Genomic DNA, 20,952 nt, shown 5'->3' with positions numbered 1-20,952 from the left:
GCTATGTTTAGCAACAGTTATCAATGATCAATTCAGTTTTAACAACTATAGTCACACCTTCGATTTAGCTTAGTAAAAGGGATCACAGCATATATACCAAATTATTACGTGATTTCATGTATTTTGATCATTTTTACACTTTGAAAAGGCATTTATTGAGAAAAATTGGTACAATATATATTTATTATATAATTATTATATATTTCCTATAATTTTTTATAAAATTTTTCTATCTGTCTGCTAAGATGGCGATACCGTGTCGACAAAACGATTTGGTTTGGCAGCAATTAAATCATCGACTTGTTCTCGCATCCCATCAACTTTGCGGAATAGCGTACTATTAAAGCCATGTTGCATCGCTCTCAACAGGTGGTAATCAGAAAGCGCCATGTCTACTGAGTACATTGGGTGTGGCAGAACTTCTCATTCGATCTGTAACAGTGTATCCTTGACAACAATTGCAATAAGTGGCCAAAATAGTCAATGTGTGATAGCCATTTTAGCTGCTATTTCTGGTCTTTTTTGCAAGAATACATCTGTCAGCTTGGTCAATTGGCGTCGGTTAACATCTACAGTAGGAGTTTCATTTGATTTTAGCAGTTCGTAATGCAATACACTTTGCTGATCCCGCCGTATGCATAGCAAAGTTTTAGATGGATGTGGGTGGCTTTCCTGGGCCAATCAACGACTGTTTGCGGTTGGAATTGTTATAATAGATACACTTTTGATCGCTAGTTACAATACGATATAGTAAATTGGCTTTTTTTTGTGCGGCAAGCAATCAAACAGCAATGTTGTAGTGGTTCGAAACGGAATTTTCAGTCAATTAGCATGGTAGCCATTTTGTCTTATTTTGGATTTTTCCCATCGCATGTAAACGTCTAAAAACTGTTGATTCATGAACTGTTAAGCTGTTGGAAAGTTCTCGGAAAGTTTGAGCTGAGTTTTCGTCCAAGAAATCGTGCAATTCATTTTTTGGTCTTGCAGGCCATTATTTGTTATTGGCATCAAAGCGACCGCTATTAAACTGTTGAAACCAAAACTGACAATTTGGATATGATGAAGGGGCATCATCGTAAGCTTCTAAAAGTGTTTGATGGGGATCGGCAGCAGATTTCGTCAAATTAAACAACAAAAATAATGAATGTCAAAATGCAATTTTGAACACTTTGTGATTAGCGTCGGCATACGCTGCATATCTCGATAAGACTAAATGGAAAACTGTTATTTTAGGTACAGAATTTAATCGTTATACATACTACTATTTTCCATTTCTTTATCATTTTTACCTGTAGGAGGCGCCGATAGTCTGTGCTGCTAGTGCTCAATGTCTTTTTTTTTAGTCTAAGAATTTATTTCATTAGTGTAAAATTATAATAATAATAATAATCATAATAATAGAATTAATGAATGCACCTAATAATTTATGTATGCTAATGCTAGCTAAATGGCTATGTAGTCAGTAAAAAGATATAAGACGTTTTCTTTGTGCTTTATGACAAAAGTATAAATTTTTGTAAATTTAATTTAGATGATCAAAGCTCGACCCACACACACCCATACCTCTTATTGCTTTTCTTGCATTTTTATATGTAATGTTTTCGTTGCCAAGTGACTAATTATCTTGGGAGCGTTACTATTTTTGTTTAGGTGGTTGCCGCAATATTTACATAAAAATCGTCGTGTGTTTAAGCTGCTGCCGCAACAACTTAATAAGCTAATGGTTACCAAGTTTATATATTTAGACATATGATGGGTACATATATGCACATTGCTCTTTAAGTTCTGAATAATTTTTGAATCTCTGGCACATTATCGTAATTGCCATTTATTGGTTATATATTAGTTTCAAACTTTTCCTCCTTAATTATGTACTATTATTATTTTTTATTAATTTCTGCGGTTGCTGTTGGTGTTGTGGGTTTTGCTTCTTCTTCTTGTTCCTTTCATTCTTTTAATGTTAAATATACCATATAAAAATAAATACATTTGAGTATGTGTGCACATTTTTCAATAACATTTACATATATTATCTCGAAAGATATAAGTTAACTGTATAGTCAGCTAATGCTATTGTTAGAATAAATATGTATTCATGTTTTATTTTTATTACAATACATTTTTTTTATTATTTGTTGTTAATAGGCACGCGCTGCAAGGACCATAAAACTGCCGTTCTAGATTCAAACGCTCAGCCTTACCTTTGATTGAAGGTTTTTTAAAGGTAGAATTACACGTGCTGCAAAATGACAGAAGAAACCACAAAAAATTTGTCATTCTGCAACCGAACTAATAATTAACATCATAGTCTTCATCGCAGTCATCCCAATTTAGCTCCAAAAAAGTTAAAGGAACGTAATTTTGTTTGGACCTTGTTTTAAATGAACATAAACACTTTCTAAAGACGTTTGTTAGCGTACACCAGAAGCTAAGAAATCTAACAAGCAAATAATTAGAATATAACTTGAAATCAGAGATTTATTTGATAAAGTGAGGTTTTCACTTGGGGAACAGCTTGAAATTTTAGGGGAAAACTTACTTTCCGATATTGAGCAAAACAGAAAGAAAAAAAGATTTTTTAAAAAATTTACAGTGATATTAACTCTCAAGTTTAACGCAAATTTGTTAGTGATTTTTTCATAATTGATATCTGAAGTGAAATATCTTAATTTTGTTGGTGTGATTCTCATTATTAGAAGTTTTGCACCGTAAGTTATACTTCTCAGCTGATAATTTCAAGAGCAATATAAAACTTAGTTAATAATATATGGTAACATTCGGTTACAATTTTCGAAAGTGATTACAAAAAAAAAAACACAAATTTTGGAATTGATAAGCGTCACCCCAAAATTGCCTCACTATATAAAAATGCAAGCCTGCACGATAAGTGCTATATATTGGTCAAATCACCTCTTTAGGTTATTTACTTAATGTAGCGGTTGCATAGCAGCGGTCAGCGAAGAGCTAGAAGCTCGTTCGAAAATATTCTTAAAAAGATAGAAAGGAGAGATCAAGAGCTAGGTCAACTAAAAATAAACAACTATGCCTATTTATTTGGAGAGTTTCTCTTCAGAAATAATTTCACGGACTTAAGTGCTTTGAAGCAGCTTTAATTTCGTCTATGCACATGAAAATGTTTGATCACTTTTAGATTCTTGCATATAATGCACATTGTCTGCTATGCATTCTATAAGGTGATGTATAAAATGCTTTCTATGTGTTTTAGTTGTAAGTGGTCTGCCAAAATGTCAGCGTATGTATGTGTGAATTCCCTGTTGCATAGACTTACATATAATTGGTTTGGGTATCAAGCATATGTCATTATATGATGATAAATAAATAAACTAAAGTGCTTTCGGTACGGATTTTGCAATGTATATACCGACATTTAAACTATGAAATTTTATTTGTTATCCAATGTTATTAAAAAAGAAAAAAGTTCTTTCGCATGATAGCAATGTTTTTCGGGTGACAATAATTTATACCATTTTTGAGTGAAATTAAAGAAAAAAAACTTAATGTAAAAAGCCAAACTATGGCATGTATTTTAGATCGCTAGCTGCCTTTTCTGTTAATAAAACGATACAAACGACGACAAAGATGGTAAAAGCTTCTATTTGTTTTGAAGAAAAAAATCATGATTTTTCATTAGAACTTACATAAAATATCAGGTTTCTTGGAAATATTTGATGTTATTGGTGTTAATAGGGGATACTTATTCCGCTGAGTATCTGCCTGAGGATTATCTTAATGAAGTCTGTCCAATATACGATAAAGTGGTGGATGATATTTGTTTATATCTCGAAAGGAGCGCCGGAATCGAGCTTGTTAATAGGGAAACCATGTGTGCCATGTCTTGCGAGGGATTGATTATTAGAGGACTCTATAGTGCTCCGGTCCATGAAAACGTTATACGAAAATTTAAGAAAGTATAAATCTATTAAACGAAAACACCGGTCTAACTCAATGATGATAAGGAGGCCAAATAAGAATTTTCTGAGACGCAAATAAATGTAAGTACGAACATATCCTTTGCTAATTATTTACACTAATTCAATAAATTTTTAGTTTTCAAGAATAAAACAAGGATAATGAAATAATTAAGTAGAGAAGAATTTAAATTTTAGGGAGTGGTTGTGATTTTCTGCAAAAATTGTAAAGATGCAGGAATCGTGAAGAAAGTTGTATCTGTATTGATGCTAATCTTGAATGCATATCGTAATAAATACATAAAAAATTCGTGGTGTCCTCTTAAGAACAAGTGTGAGAGTGAACTAATTTTTATTTCATTGAATTTGTCAACGTTGTTAACCGTATATCTAGCATATGTTGGAAATCGCGTATGCTTTATATATTGTAGTAAAGCGCAAGATTTGGACACATCTGTCTATCCATATATCTGTCTAACTTTTATTGCTACAAAACACAACGTTACAATAACTGAATAAAAAAACACCAATCCTTACGACAAATAGACATAGGTATCAGCCAAATGTATACGTTAAGCGGAAAAATGTAACTTCACAGCTTAAATAAAAATTTGATCTATAACCTAGAAATATATTTCAGAGTTGTCCGAAAAGTTGTAAAAAATGTGTACAAAAAGGCGTTGCAATGTTAATGTGAACCGACTTATCACCGGGAAAGTATGCATATGAATATATGACAACTGTGTATAGGCATATGACTAGGCATAAGCCAAGTCGAAATCTTACAGAATTAAAAATGTATATGTGCTACGTGAGAGAATTCCGATAGCAAATGGTCTTGAAAAACTCATCTTTCGCCAGTTACGTAATACTGTACTTTGTATAAGCATATATTCGGTGATATCATCTATTCCCGGTTCCTAAGAACGGTCCACAAGTGGTCTCCCGTTGCCTACATCCCTAATATTCTCTTTTCTCCGTATAGCTAGTTGCATGGAAACGTTAAGAAGTGTACGATTTGGATTTTTTAAATGTGACCTTTTCGCAACAATTATAATGACCAAGAGCTGGTGTTGAAGCTCGTAACATTGGATGGAGTGAGAATTATCTTGCAAGCAAATGTGGCGAGATCTAACTTTAAAAGAGTGCAAGGGAAGATTTGGTGCCACAGTAAGGAGGCTCTAACAACCTTGGACGATTTTTTTTGTTTTGTTTACTGAAACAATTTATTGAATATTGAAAACGATTCATATTTTTTTTATTTTCGTGTATTTCTTCCATCTTCTCTAATTTCATGAATAATAAATAATATAAAGGTATACAAACGATTAACAATGCTGGCTCCTCTGTCTCGTGACAACTACACTACACACTATCGCTCTTACTTACCTACTCTAAATCGGCTTAATATAGGAAATTAGTCAACATAATTCAATGCTGTAGTGAACAAAAATTAACCTTGTTTTTGCCGTATATTTCAACTAAATATAAAGTTGCCTCAACAGGCGTCTTTGCAAAACTCTAAGGATTAAGAAGCAAACAATAGAAAAGATTGTAATTTCATTTCTTTTGAATTTAGAGTTTTCAGTATTAGATTATATATATAAATATGTTGCTGATTTTGCAAAAGTTTCTTGTATACAAATCTAAGTGCATATCTCCCGCTACCGCTCTGAAAATATCAAGTAATCTTAGTTTAATGAAACCCGCAAGCTCATACACGACCATACGCCCAGAGACAAGCACGCACACACCCATCCGTAAATATAAGGATCCTGTGATATGACGCTGCTCCCTACGAAACGCCACTTAATAGAACTATTTGTGTTAACTAATTGAATTAAGTTTTTCTTATGAAGAGAACGAAATTTTTACATTTTGGAAGGAATTCAGCGCTTGTCAAAGAGTAAAAGCAAATATAAACAAAAGTTTTCCAACAAGCGCTGAAAAATAAGCAAATGCAAATGTTATGCAAAGAGCAAATTTTTAACGAAAAGAGCCAAAATAACTTATTGTAGTAATAATCATGATGACGATGTAGAACGCGATAAAATTGAATTTAATCAATGTTTTTGCTTCAGTCATATATGTTTTTATACGCTTTTCCATATTTTGTTTTTAGAATAATAAACAAACGAAGTTAAAAGAAAATGTCATTAAATTACAGAAACTGCTCTTTCTTTTTTGTAACTACGAAGAGAGGGTGTATTAAACTTATCATTGTATTTAGTTATATGGTCTTTTTTACATCATTTTCGCTTGTATCTTTTAAAGTCACGTTGTGGCGCATATCTCCCTATCTCTTTAGTATCTTTTTAACTTGCATTTTGTCAGATCAGTAATAGACGCTTTAATAATGTAATCTGTACAAATTTATAGCAATGCTTGCGTTCAGTTGCGAGCTCTAATTTAGGATCACTAAGATTGCTTCGATAAGCGAGCAAGGGGACAGAGTAGCACGGAATGTATCTTATGCGTGTAATACGGTGGCGATGAGAAAGAAGTGAAGATAAAAAAGAAATAGATACAGAGTGGCGGCAACCTAGTGGGCGCATGCCCAATCTGTAAGTTTTATGATCTCGAGTCTATAAGGCATTGCAAGCACTGAAAAAAAGCATCGTAGCCGATCATGTTCGCAACGACCTTAGGCTATCAAGTGTTGCTTGTTGTTTACAAAAATTAGAAGATTTGGATGCGAAGAGCAATCTATTAGGTAATTCTTCTAATGTTCACGCACAAGCATTTCAATCAAAAACATAGTACAGGAAGACAAATGAGTAGCCAACAAGTTGAAAGCGTTGTGACTGGCACCAGGCAATAATTTCAGTAGGCCTAAGCATAAGCGTTTGTAAATTAACTGAGTTTATGGAAAAAAAAGAGCAAAAAGCATAAGATCGTTCGCAATTAATCTCAAAAATAAAAAGAACATCAATATGACAAATGTTCTCGTCAATGTGAGATTCTTACACTATTGCTTATATGTATGAAGTAAAGACATTTTGAAATTAACAAAAATTTAAGTAGACCTTATATATAATGATAATAAAATAGTTGTTAGCGAATTGTTTTTTCTACATTCGACATTATAATATTACATTTTTTTTACGCACAAAAATATACAACAGTGGCCTCTCAAAGTGCCACTGTTCTGAAGGGGTTGTTAATATCAATAACAACTTAGCGCCGCCTTTTTTTTTATCTGGCAGGACTTTCCAGCTTTTTTCCAGCTTTCCACCTTTTCAGTTAATTTTTACTCTCAGTTCAGACGCTCAGCATCATAAATTTCTTGTCTGGTTTAAAAATGCTTCCTTAATCTTTTCTCGAAATTTTTTGCTAGCTGGTGAAGTGTCACTTTTATCGCATCCACTTGAGATCAATTAGCACATCTTAGAATTCAAGTTGTGTGCTGCGAAATGAAAAAGAAAATTTGACAGCCGAATTTATAATTAATATCAACCTCTTCATCGCGTTTTTGGCTGGAACACTGACGCCACCTGAAATCGGCCCCAATCTCATATCTATTCAATGGCCGTTGCGCACAGAGCTTTACATTCGCAATGCATTCACACGAACAAAGCACTATTTCAAGAAGTTAGAAATCATTAGGTAAATTATTAGATTGCATCCTCCCAGTATGAATTCATTTGACACAAATAGTCTTCTTGCAGTGTTTCGGTGAGGAGTCTGAAGTTTTGAGAAAAAAAATTTCTTTCAGGTAATATATTTGTTCCATCGCGATTGTTTCGTTAGATTTGAGAAAATCAAACTGCTGTCGGCCGATAGCCGTACGTGGCAGTACTGAGGAGATTTGGTTTCGCTGTCGATGTTAATGACTATCCCGAGCTGCCCTATAATTTTTACAGCAATGTATCATGTACGTTTTTCATTATGTCACGATTAAATAGCGCTATCTGTTGAAATAAGCTGGAAAAGCAATGTCTCGAACGTGTCGTCGTTTTTAGTATGGAACTCTAATTAGCCCAAGCTATCTAAGGCGATATTGGTTATCATATAACGGTATAACTTTTACGGCTACGTAAAGGTTCACAATAGGAAAGCGACAGTTTCAAGAATACTTACAGACAAAGTGGCACTATCTCGTAACGTTACGTAGAAGACGAAGCTTTTAGGTATGCAGTTTTTATCTGCTTCTTGTGATTGTACAAATATATATTGTATTTCCTTGTTCCTTTTCATAACGTGTCATCTTTGCTTTACCTTGCTTTACCTCCGTAAACGATAAGGTATTTGAAAGGATTTATTATATATTATAGTTCAGCAGCTCCAACATACATTAGCGATAGGATTAAAAAAATTCGGTTAAAATCATTTATGGTTTTTTTTTTTTTTTTTTTTTTTGATGAAAAATCACGCGCAAAAGAATACAATTGTTTATGTGAGTTCTGATCAGTACAAAACTGCTGTGAACTATCGGTCAATCACTTCGCTTACGGTTATCCATCTCATTCCACGCGATGTTACACATATGTTGATAGTATTCGTTTATTTCACGTTTTACTGAATCGTGTAAAAAACTACATCATATTTTGATCAGATTTAGGGAACAACAAAGTACTTACTAAATAAATACGTACATAGGGTTTAAAATTTATTACATAAATTGATATTGTATACATTATAAAAGCGCTTTTTAAAGGAAATTTATTACAAACTTTCTATTGTGTTGCTCTATGGTTGTGCATTTAAAGACTTCCCGTACACATTGCTATTCTTTATGCTTAAGCTTTTGTTACAAATGTCAATGATTACTCATTGGCTTAACCTGATAGAGAACAAATAGAAAAAGGAAGGCAACAACAAAGAAGACAGAAATTATATAAGGTTAGTACTGAATTTTTTGGCCATTTTTGCTAGCCTCTGTTTTCTAATAAATACATTGAGGAATTGAAACACCGCTATCATTTTTAATTTCTGGTCTCCTTTTTTTTGGTAATGATTTTCCGTTTTCCAATGTATGGCAGCACTGCTAAGCATAACAGAAACGTAAGCGTAACATTAATTTAATCCAAATGACAGCATTGTTCACCTAAACATACGATTAAAAACACTACTATATATGAAAGCACATTGGTAATAACTCACATAAGAACTTGATTTGTAATTTTCAGATCTCTTGCCAAATTTCGACATTTTCACGAATCAATTTTGCTGAATTGAAAAACATTTCAGCAATTGATATTTTTGGAAACCTAGTTTTTATCTCAGAGAACATGCCACGACAGTGAAGACTAAATCGTTTGCAATTCGTAATCGTATACATTTCTAACATGTAGCAAAGTTAATATAAGTTTTATGAAGTTTAGTATAAAACAGGCAAATTCAGAATTACATTCTGAATTTATGATTATAATTAACTTTGGGCCTCTATATGAAGTTCTTGTGGGTGTTGCATACATCTGCACAAATTTAATATACTTTCGTATCACAACCACGAAACGTACTTATTGCAAGGAATACAATATTAAGAAACAGTAGGAAAGCAAAAGTCTAAGTTTAGTTAAATTTTTCTATTTCATGTATTTGTTTATGTGTATGCGTGAATTTATAATTTATCTTAGCAGTGTTGTATTTATATACATTGCAAATAATGCTTAATAAACAATGCGAAAGAAAGTTTTATGTATATTTGAATATATGCAACATATGCATTTATTGCATAGGTGTATGCATAAAGCAACAGTAGCTCTATAGAGAGAACATTACAAATGAATTTTTGAAGTATTTATTACCTGAAAATTTGCTTATCGAAGTATATTGACATTACTACTGAGTATTCATGCATTAGATGGATGTGGGAAATAGAAGAGAAACAGTGAAAGATCGTTAGAATCAATATTCTTGCTTCGATTGCGTGCAAGTGCCATGTGCTTCATCCAATAAAAGTCAATATATGCTGTTGCTAGGAAAGCAGGACACTTTTCTTTCGCTTTAATTGGTGGCATCTTCATGATTATCTGATAGTGTATAATTTAAGAACTGTAAGCTTCAATTTGTTTGCTTTATAAGTTCGTAGCTATTTCTTACAGCCACAATAGGAGATAATGGTGGTTTTTTTTAGAGCCATCATTACTATCAAGGAAACTTCAATGTAAAGTTGTTGATTAAATTGTTGGACTTGCATTTTTCTTAAATCAGTTTTCGTCGGGTTGGAGCACAACAACGTAAAGACTTGAGTTCTTTCATGGCTCTTTAGGGACTTTTTGAATATTTTAATGAGTTATCACAAATAGTATATAGAGAATATATATTCATATTCCTAGTAGTAGCAATTAAAACTACATGGTGTGAAAAGGATGATATATACACAGGAAAACTTACGAAAATGTTATAAAAACGGAAGACATCACACGCATGCTTTTTTAACAGTTACAGCATTCCCTGTTTGAATCATTAAATGACAAATATCATAAAAATATATATGCGCTATCGTAGTCAGCGTCATAAAAACGCACTCACGTCCTCACACACACGTACATAAATACGTATGTATAGTTGTATAAAGAAGATGTGATAAAGCTTCAGGCTATGAAAGCAACTTTTGTAACAATGTTGCGTTTAAAAGTAAAACGGATTTTGATTTTTTCTCCTTTCTCTCCTGAAAGGCAATTAAACAACAAGGTAGTAAGCGTTGCAATGAGGTGATATTAAATAGAAGCCAATTTTCTTTTTATGCAATTTTTTTGTTGTTTATGTGTTTTATTTTTTGTAAAATTATTTAATGAAAAAACGAGCTTTGAAGAAACGAAAGTCACTTGAGTAGGCGACACTCGCTTGTCATTGGACTTTTATTCTGCTTGATATTTTTTTTTTGGTTTTTTAAATAACAGCTGATGTTTAACTAAAACGTAAGATTCGAATAAATAGAAAAATTATATTCGGGCTTTGGGACGAGTCGTGATGACTAAGCGATTAGGTATGAGGGATATGAAGTTCTTCATCCTTCAAAATCCTATCCATCCTTCTCTTTCTTTTAATTTGAATAGATTGCAAAGGCGATAGTCTTTTTCTCGGCTCGATAATGCATGGTTCGCCAACATGCATGTACATGATGACAGCGAAGGTTTAGGCGCAGATATATTTCCGACTAACTGATATAATCTCACAATCGTAAGAATGTTTCATAATTTGTTTCATATAAGCTCGGGAATGTTTACTCCTTTATTAAATACGAATTTTAGTAAAAGAACAGACTTGCTTTAAAAGATTTCGAATCGTTCACCGAATAATGAAGTAAATAGCTCGTCGGCTAGCTAGCTAGATCAAATAGAGGCAAAAAAAGCAGCAAATGAAACATGAAACGGAGCTTGTACGTGTCAGAGCATATAAGATAATATCAAAAATCGTGTTAAATTATGCCTTTGTAGTTGGGACACTGTTGATTAGCACTCAACCGCAAATTTAACGTTACATTAACAAAAAACATAAAAGACAACCTAGTAATGAGATGCCATCGCTCGCAATACAGTGTATCTTATGTATATTTTCAGTTATTTTGCTGGTTTTTTTTTACGTTTCCACAAAATACAACTAGTTGATGACATTGAGGTTGATGAGAAGGTCACTGAGGTGCCGCCCTTTGCCAAAACTCCCTTTATTGCGGCCCATAAACTTTCGAGCACTTTTGCATTTTATGAACTTTACTCGCGCCTTCACAGCTCAACGTAGACAGTTTTATTAACTGACATACTTTTTTCATGGCTTTATCCAGGCACGTATATAAAGCAGGGGGCTGCTATTGTTTGCATTATATTTTCTTTTGCCTTTTAATTTATATTCGTTTCATTATTAATATCAACAAATGTTTGTGGTGTTTTTGTCTGAAGTTTTTTATATACTTCTTTCGTTTGCCTATACGCAACAAATTGAATAATTTCAGTTGAAGTTAAACAAGTAAGAATATTATATTCGTTCGTAACCGTATCCTTTATACCCATCATAGTTATCCTAAAAAAGACTGATTGTTATTTGCTGTTAAGCGAAAATAACGACACAAATTTATTAAATCCTTTCTATTTCTTTTCTACTAACCTACTTAAGCTTACTAACCTTTTGCATTCTCCAAAATATAACGTCTGTTTGTACGAGACGATCCTTCTAACGTTAAATTCCTCAAAGGTACAGGAGGCGTTGTGTGGGTAGTTCCATCGTTTATCCATTAAATTTAGAACTGAAACTATTACGAAGCCCTACAGAACTTAAAAAGAAGGAAAATAACTACATTTTCATATTCGTTAATATTGGGTGGGTGTGGCTGATTGTTTCTGTTTGCAGAATAAAAGTAGAAACTTATATGGTATTTGTGTAGCACGTTATGACTATCAAGCAAAAATCACGGAAGGCAGAAGTGTGCACAGCTTTTATTGCGTAGACGTCTGAAGGTGTTGTGGGCGTATTCTTTGAAAACTTCATTTCACTTCCAAATTCTTTTGCAAATTTATGGATGATATTTTTGCGAACGTCAAATTTTGATACAATATATATAACATTGGGTAGGCGTAGCCAATTTTTCCCATTTTTTTACAAATACTGCAGTATTGCTCATGAAATATTTCTAGTTTTGTTAATTTATTTGTTGTAGTTTATGAGTAAAGAGCAAAAGAACCAATTTTTTATGCCTTTTGAATACCAGAAGCTTAGTTTACGTGTTGTTGTAGGCGTCTCCTTCGAACGATTTGGTCCAATTGCGTGCAAAAGCTTTCAATGTCTCTGTCAAATATTAAATCGATTGCATCATTTTTATGGCCAGGAGAACGTGTACGACAAACGGAAAGACAAACAAGTTAAAATTGATTGAGAATTTGTTGCTGATCGAAAACGTATATACACTTTGTTGCATATTTGAAGCTTGCCCCGTAGCATTGCAAATGTTTCGACAAAAAGAATACATTCCTTATCCTTCGGTGATGAGCATAAAAAATAGGTTTAACTATCCTCATTTCGAAATATATTTAAAATTAAAATTTGCTTTAAATAAAGCATTTACAAATAATTTAAATAATTCAAAATTATGGTTATGATATTGTCTTTTCTTTTCAAAATTCATATCCTTGTTTTATTTTATATTGTAATGTCCTAGTAGAAAAAATACATTCATTATTTACACACGATTAAACAATTTTTATTGAAATCATTGCACCTTTAAACACCCTTACACTTTTATAAAAGCTGTTAAATGAGTTAAGACATATATATATATGCAAAAAGCAAGTGAATTAACAAAGAGGTCTAAAGTATCACTATTGTTCGCTATTGTAACCATGATTGTGCTCGTGCGTTGGTGTTGTGGCCCCAGGTTGGTACGGCCCATTTTGCTTAACCAAGTATGTGTATGTGTATCAGACTTAGTGTTATGTAACCAATGTAGCAGTAAGTTTATCTATGTCGTTTTGTGATTAAAGCAGTTATCTAGATTAATTTTAGGGCAATTTTGCATAATTATCTTGCCTGTTGGTCTACCTTTGGGACAAAAAAGCATGTGGGAGACCACGAAGTTTTAAGAGTAACACTCTACCAATAAAAATACTTTAAGTACAAATATTTATTTAAACCAACCAAAAATAAACTCTAAGATTCTTCGTGCTTATAGGGCACTTCAATACAAACATACCCCGAAGACGTTACAAACCAAAAAGTACAGGTAATTGTCATATGCCAGTCAAATTTAGCATCTCCATAATCTTTTGTAACTTAACAGCTTCCATTTATTGGCACATTCTTATCTTGACAGCATCGGCTATGTTACGAACCCATTGGTTGTCGTCGTCTAAATTGTACACTTTCCTTTGCAACCACTTGGCGTACAATTCTTCGTACGTTTTAAAAAACTTCATCCAATATAGGTGTCATTTGTAGTTTGCGATCTTCTTGCTGCTCCTTTTGTAAAGCTGACTTTTTAAGATTAAGGTTGCCTTTTTCAGCCTTGTCCATATCGCATAAAAGTAGCAAAAAAAAAAGGAAAAGGTTTCGTTACGGATTTATAAGTTTTTAGGAATTAATTTATTTTTGTTTTATTTTTGTTTCAGATTATTCTTTACTTAAGCTGAGTTCATACATGTTTGTTTACGAGTTAGTTATTAACAAAATTTGTTTTTCTCTTTCTTATTAAAACATAATACAATTTTCTTTTTTGTCATTCTTTTGATTTACTCTAGAAGAAATTTCTTTTTTTAATCCCTTTATGTTTCTGCATCCATAAAGACGCTTAGCTTTGAAATAGATGAAATGTATTTAAGTAAAAATCACGACAGTTGGAAATATCTATACTTTTTCGATTCAAATATAGCATTATATATTAAATGACATCAAGTGCATTTTTCAGATTATCTTCAACTTTCGGTGCAGTACGAATTTCAAGTTTCTTAAAAAAAAAAAAAAAACGTTTTCATTCAGTTTTTGATGAGAAAGCAATAAACAGTGTTTTGTTGTTCAACGATTATTCATACCTTGTTTGTTTGCCTATGTCATAAATCGATTGCGACTTGCTCTTTTCCCTCAATAATTACTTTGGTATATTAATCTTCTTATTATTAACACATACAATCATAATTAATTAAAATAGCCACTTCTCCAATCAATATGTTCTAAACGATTGATTTTATAAAATTTATGCCCAACACAACGTCAACGCCAAACAAAATGCTAATCGTCTTTAAGTACTTTAATCATTCTCTTATCTAAAAATCATCAGCTGCTATTAACGTGAGACACACTCGGCAGTTTTTTGTCTTTTTTCAAGATTACTTAGCCATATTTATTCTTAGTAGTATTAATTGCATATTGTTTAAACTTCTCAGTTTAATTATCATTTTCAATAATCTTTTTATTTTTGTGAGACTTCCTTTGCGCCTGAAAGTTTGAAGATTGGACGTGTACAATAATTTATTTATGGAAGAGATTCTCTATGAATCTCTCCCAAAGTGTAAGTAAGTGTTGTTGGAGTTTAGCCCAAAGCTGCTCGGCTTCAATGCGCCAAGTCTGTTTGCTTCTTTATAAATGCCAGACGAGCTAGGCATGAAGCACTCGCTAGTAAAGTTCATAAGGCGGATGGAACGCCTGTGTATCTTTAGCGAATTGATACGCTTTTGAACTGATTTGATACAATCGAGTTCTTTATTAAAAGGTGCACTATTTATACTCAATGTCTCTTTTTTTAGTCTAAGAATTCAATTCATTAGTCTAAAATTAAAATAATTATAATAATAATAATATACTTAATTTCTATACTAAATTATGCTTACCTTAACAAAAATGATAATTGTTTAATTGCGGCGCCTGGCATCGTATTGCATTACGAAATGCAATACTCAGTCAGGTGAAGTGCGACAAAATTTTTGTTTTTCTTTTTTTTTGCTACAGGTGCACTTCAAAGTGGATGCATATGACGGTATGCGATCACACTACAATAATAATATCGATTTTCCACCGAAAATTATCGCTAAAGGAGCATTTTCACTACATTTGCTGCTTTTCTCTATTTTATACTTTTTTCTTTTCTTTTCTATTTTTGAGTTAATTATGTTTCCTTCTTGACAGACATCAAACTTAAAATTTTCTTTTTCTTTGAACCAACATTGTTCTTTCCATTCCTTAACCGCACAAACTTCTTTTTCTTTTATCCGACGTAAACCTCCAAGAACCTCTTGTCTTTTCCTTTGCCGTCCTCTTCCTACCGTACCTAATCTCACGACCAACCAAAAAATTGACAAAAAAGGCGTCAAAACATTACTTACCAATCATGTCATTGCATGGTTTCATTCTCTTGAAAAAAAAGAAAGGAAATGAAACAAGATGCTAAGCTAAAACCTCATGTTACGCTATACGAATTGAAGGTAGAAAAAAACAAAAGATGCGTTTATGGTTTTTCAAAATGCACTTTTTTCTTATTTACTTTATAACCCATAGCGCACAGTGCATCTTATCCTTGAATGAAGTATCTCAAAACGAAGGATTTCAGATGTAATCATAAAATAATCGTCTTTTTAGGCTTTGAAGGTCGTTATTTGTATTGTTTATTTTTCATCTTGCGTATAAATATATATGGGCTACACATCCACTTTTTGGGTGCTCAGAGAATGGATTATTTGAAATGGAAAACTGTTCGCAATTACTATTTTATGAGAAATATATTCGACTTGTTAAATGCATTAGAGTTTCAATGAATTAGGTTTATATTTAATCCACATGAATAAGGAATTCTGCTGACTTACATGCGCCAGCTTGTCTGCTCTTTGAAATCATGATTGCGAATTGAAGATTTTGTTTGGAAGGAGGAATCTAGCGTTTAGTTTTGGTTTTCCTTTTCGCGAGATTATGCAAATTTTGCAAGTCTTCTTGTTCACGCTTACGATAGATATAATAATGATATTATTTTAACAGTTCTTGTACGGTGTTGCTAATTGAAAGCATAACAACTGATTATCGGGATCTGTAAACAATTATAATCATTTTTTTGTTTACCTACTCTGTCTTTCAGGACGATCAATCCGCCCAAAATACAGCGGTACTTGTTTTATGAGTACGGAATGACTTGCCTTTCACTTTTTGATATCGTTTCAACTACAGTTTGGAAAACATTCCATTATGCTTTATGTTTGAGAAACCCGATTAAAATGATTATGACATTAATTCAAAGGGAGTGCTGAACAGTTCAGTATCAGTTTTCTTTACAGCCTATGAGAAGTTGAAATGATAACACAACAATAATAAGTTATCAATTTTCTCTAGTTTTGGTGTAGTTTTTTAATAACTCGCAATCTTTTGATTAATTTAAGACAATCAATCATCATTTCTGTTGTGGCAAGGTGAATTGAATTGAAGTCGCAAGCATATGTGAAGCATCTGGGAAAAATTGGTTGTTGAGACACCAGCTCAAACAAAAGCTGCAGTATGCAAAACTGATAACGATAACTTCTGTAAAGGAGTGTCGCTTCAAAATTGCGGAGACATTGAAAGAATAAGAGTGAGGATGGGATTGATTTGATAGAGGTTACAAATACAAGCTACTTCGGAAAGTAACGCTTCTTACTTCTTCACATAAGTGCGTAAAAAATCGTTGTGATATGAAACAAATTTGTGAAATTACGTTTTTTTACAATCAGACTATCCGTGGTACAGATGTTTTCGATGAAATGGTTTCGAGCTACAGCATAAAAATAGGATCAGGCCAGGAACGCCGGCTGGCGTTTCATAATGAAAGTAAATTTAATTAAATAACCAATTGTTTTTCTTATAAAAATGTAAGCAAAAGTGAAGCGTATTATAATATAATAACACTTCATAGGATTTGTAGATTCGTTAATTACTTAAGTATGCGTATGAATATGTATGCATTCAATTATTACATTTGTAATTATCAAAAAAAAAAAAAAGAAAAAAGATGTTATGTGCAATATACGTATATTATTCTGTGCATCATGTACTTAATTCTCTTTTTTGTGACGCCGTTTATTCCTTTGGTTAAATTTTACAAAAACCTTTTCATTCCTTTCACTCCTTTTTTTTTGCATATTCTGTCGCGTTTCGAACATAATCTTGCACAGCTCTAAGCATTTTTAGATATGTGCGATAATGTATGTAAGTTCATGTGCATGGTTTTGTTTGTATACGTTATATTCATGTCTGTAAATTTTTGCAACCGTCTTTGGACACCAGAAGTATGTTAGATTTGTTTGTGCATTTGAAACATTTAGAAATTTCATCGTATGCTTATTGTCCTAATAATCGAGGAATTCTGAAGTGATTTAATTACGCTTGTCCGTCCGTTCGTATGCTAGTTGATTGTTCACTGAAAGTTCAAGAGGAGAAGAAATTTAGGCAAAACGCTTCTTAAATATACTATCATTGTCATAGTTTCCGTATGGGATTTGAAAATTAATTGAGTCGCAATACAAATACGTTTTTAATGAAGAAAAACTCCACAAAGAAGCAACAATTTTTCTCTTTACGCAATTTTGGAACCAATATTCCAGTTTCAGTAATGATCAGTTTTTACAAAAAAGTTGCGGAGACATATGTTACTGAAGAATCGTGATCGGAGCATTGGCAAACCAAAACAAAAAAAAAAATATTAAATTCTTTAGCTAAAAGAATGAGTATTCAGGATTCGCTCTCGTGGTGACCGGAGTTTTAAAAGTATGATACACATCCACACATACGCGCAGGCATACATGTTTCCCTTTCTTGTTTCCTTCCTTTCATTTTTCCTCTTTTGCACTACACTTAACGGACATTATATTATTCTATAAATGATGTAATCAGTATAATCCTACAAAAGAGATATACAGCAAGTATTTTTTATTCATAATAATGTTTATGTGTTTTCATAACTGATATCAGTGCGAGTTTAAATGCATTTAACCAGATGATGACGGGACAGAATATTTGTTCTACGTGTTGTAATGCAAAAAGTAAAGGAAAAAATTAATAATAATAAAATAATCTGTTTTTAAAATGTAATTTGTAAATAATGCGTATACATACAGATACATGTCTATACATATTTTATAAGTTGTGTGTATGCTGTACTTGACTTTTGCCTATTATGTGGTTTTTATTGTTAATATATAATAAATTGTAACATATGTTTAATGAATTATTAATTGTAAACGAAATTAACTAAATATAATATTAAATGTTTGTAAATGCTATAAAATAGAGTTTTTCTAATAATACAACAACAATTTATTATCATACCAAATTCAACCGCAAATGTTGTTTGAAAAATTAATCTGAGAAATAAAGTAAACAAAAGGCAAATATTTGTTGAAAACGCATTATTTAATATATATATATCGCTTATGGGATGCAGTAGTATTAACTCTCACTTTTACGACTATTCATTGCAATTTTTTTTCAAGAATTAGTTTTTTAAATTTGCGAAAGCGCTTCTAAAAACTCCATAGATATGTGTGGCTTTTACCCAAAATAGCTATGATTTCTAGCGAAACCACAAATAACTAAGGCAGTAATATATATTTTTGGTTTCTAATCGTTTGAATACTTCATGATTTTACAACTAGACAAAATGAAATAATGAGTCAAAACTAGGCCTCCTTCTTAGCATGTTTTCGTTCCAATTTATTTTATAATATTTGGCTGCCATCCATCCAGACGGCTTCGACGGCTTCGAAATCGAGCAACCAGGTGAAGTTCATTTTGCCGTTTGTTGATCCATATTTCAGCGGATAAAGTCAACTTAATTACTTTGAAATTATGACATTTTTGAGAAAATTGTATTCGCCCGTCTCTATGAGCCAAATTAGCTTGTAATTTGTTAATTAATGTGCTGATTGAATTAAAACGCTTTCGGGCTCTACTAAGCCGACCGCTATTTAACTTTTCACACACACTTGTGTTTTTTTTTTTTTTTGCGTTCGAAGTGCAGAACATTGGCACAACTAAGTTTACTTCTACTTTACTTCAAAATGCGCTTAATTTCATTTTATCCTGTTTCCAAAAATCTTAATTTAGTATCGTCTTTTTGAAAAGCAACCTCGCGTTTTTGTTATTTTTTATTAATTGCTTATGAGGAGGACATTTAGACAATATCGGCAAAATGCAAAACCGTTGTCCGTCGCTTCATCCTTTCCGTTTCGAAAAAAGGAAAGCATTTTTACTTTAATTAATTAGTTGTATTTCGCTTGAAGGCAACAACTTTTGTAGCACAGCTTGTTTTGCCTGAAGGACTTTATTTAGAAAAGTGTTTTTATGAATAATTGCAGAGTGATATAGCGTTTTCAACGGTAGACCGTGGCCGATTATGATGTTTTTACTTGGCTTGGAATTTAAAATAAAAAAAAATTTTAAGTAAATTGTTGCATTTATTCTCGTGATGGAGTTTCCATATCCGTCCATTCTTCAGTAGCATTGACAGTAGAAGCGGCTTGCATACGTTTATTCGTTGTTCATCCGTCTATCGAATTCAAGATTCTGACGTCATAACTTTTTCGAAGTGTGCAAAATCCTTTCTATATTTTATCTTAAGATTATAAAACGGCTGAAAATTTTGTTTTTCATTTCTTACGCACAGTAAGCATCGATAAAACTCATTTTTACATGTTTACAAAAACATGTGCATATATAATCACAAGTTATTCAACAAACTTAGGATTCTTTGCGAAGATCTAAACGATATCTATAATTTAATTTGAAAACTTTAGTTTTTATATACAATCAGGAGAACTTCCTCAATATGTGTAACTTATTCATGTCGTGCTTAAATTAATTTTTACTCTTACCAAGTTTTCTTTGGTTGTGTATCTTCTACCTAAAACACCTGCGATTATGTATACGTGATAGGTTTGTAGGTGGTGTTTTATAATATAGACTCTTATTTTTAAATTATTATATCCTTCACAACTTCTGAAATAATAGTATATTAAGCGTGTGCGGATGTATGCAATATCCAGAAGGACTTGAGATAGACCCACCCTTTATTATACTACAAAATTATTTTCTGAATCGATCTAAGTGTGTGGGTTTGTCTGTCCCTCTCATCGTTTTGTTTTCTTGTGTTTAACCTACCGGCTATAATTGTTGAGACATTTTGATCAAATTCGATACGCTGACGTGTTTTGGCCCAAGAAGGAACGATATTGGAAATAGTTCAGATCGGACAACTTTTTCGACTACCTCCCATATAACGCCTTATTTTGTCGTCCCATGAATAATTGTAGGATGGTGGACCTTGGCCCACTAGAGTGTTTTTAAGTGTTTTTTGTTCTTGTTTTCAAACTAATTTTATAGTTTTGGTTAAATTTTTTTAAGTTAACATCGATTTTAAGATATTTCCCCTTGCTTAATTCGACTGCAGTTATTTTTAATGTGCAAATAAATAAATAAATATCTTACAAGAGGCCATGTTTTCTCGTTCGTATCTTTCAAGTAATATGTATATTTGCTCTTCAGCTTGTATAAGAGTGTATGTACACTATGGCAGTGAGGTAATACGCAGAAATACTTAATTTATCCAAAAAGTAATGTACCAAGAAAACGTTGATATGTT

The 20,952-nt window shown here is 32.4% G+C and overlaps 1 long non-coding RNA gene across 2 annotated transcripts; it reads left to right on the top strand.

Annotated features, from left to right (window-relative positions):
• The first annotated feature begins 3,428 nt into the window (after window positions 1–3,428).
• On the top strand, window positions 3,429–16,818 carry LOC119637765. 2 transcript variants are annotated; one of them, XR_005247334.1, is made up of 4 exons: window positions 3,429–3,603; window positions 3,672–4,013; window positions 16,423–16,655; window positions 16,721–16,818. It is a non-coding gene; the product is annotated as an uncharacterized LOC119637765 (long non-coding RNA). The 2 variants fall into 2 exon arrangements; XR_005247333.1 differs by having other exon boundaries at window positions 16,423–16,818.
• Window positions 16,819–20,952: the final 4,134 nt, after the last annotated feature.

This window comes from Glossina fuscipes, unplaced genomic scaffold (genome assembly GCF_014805625.2).
Source record: "Glossina fuscipes isolate IAEA_lab_2018 unplaced genomic scaffold, Yale_Gfus_2 61, whole genome shotgun sequence".
Lineage (NCBI taxonomy): Eukaryota > Metazoa > Arthropoda > Insecta > Diptera > Glossinidae > Glossina > Glossina fuscipes.
This window is presented reverse-complemented; position numbering and strand designations above follow the sequence as displayed.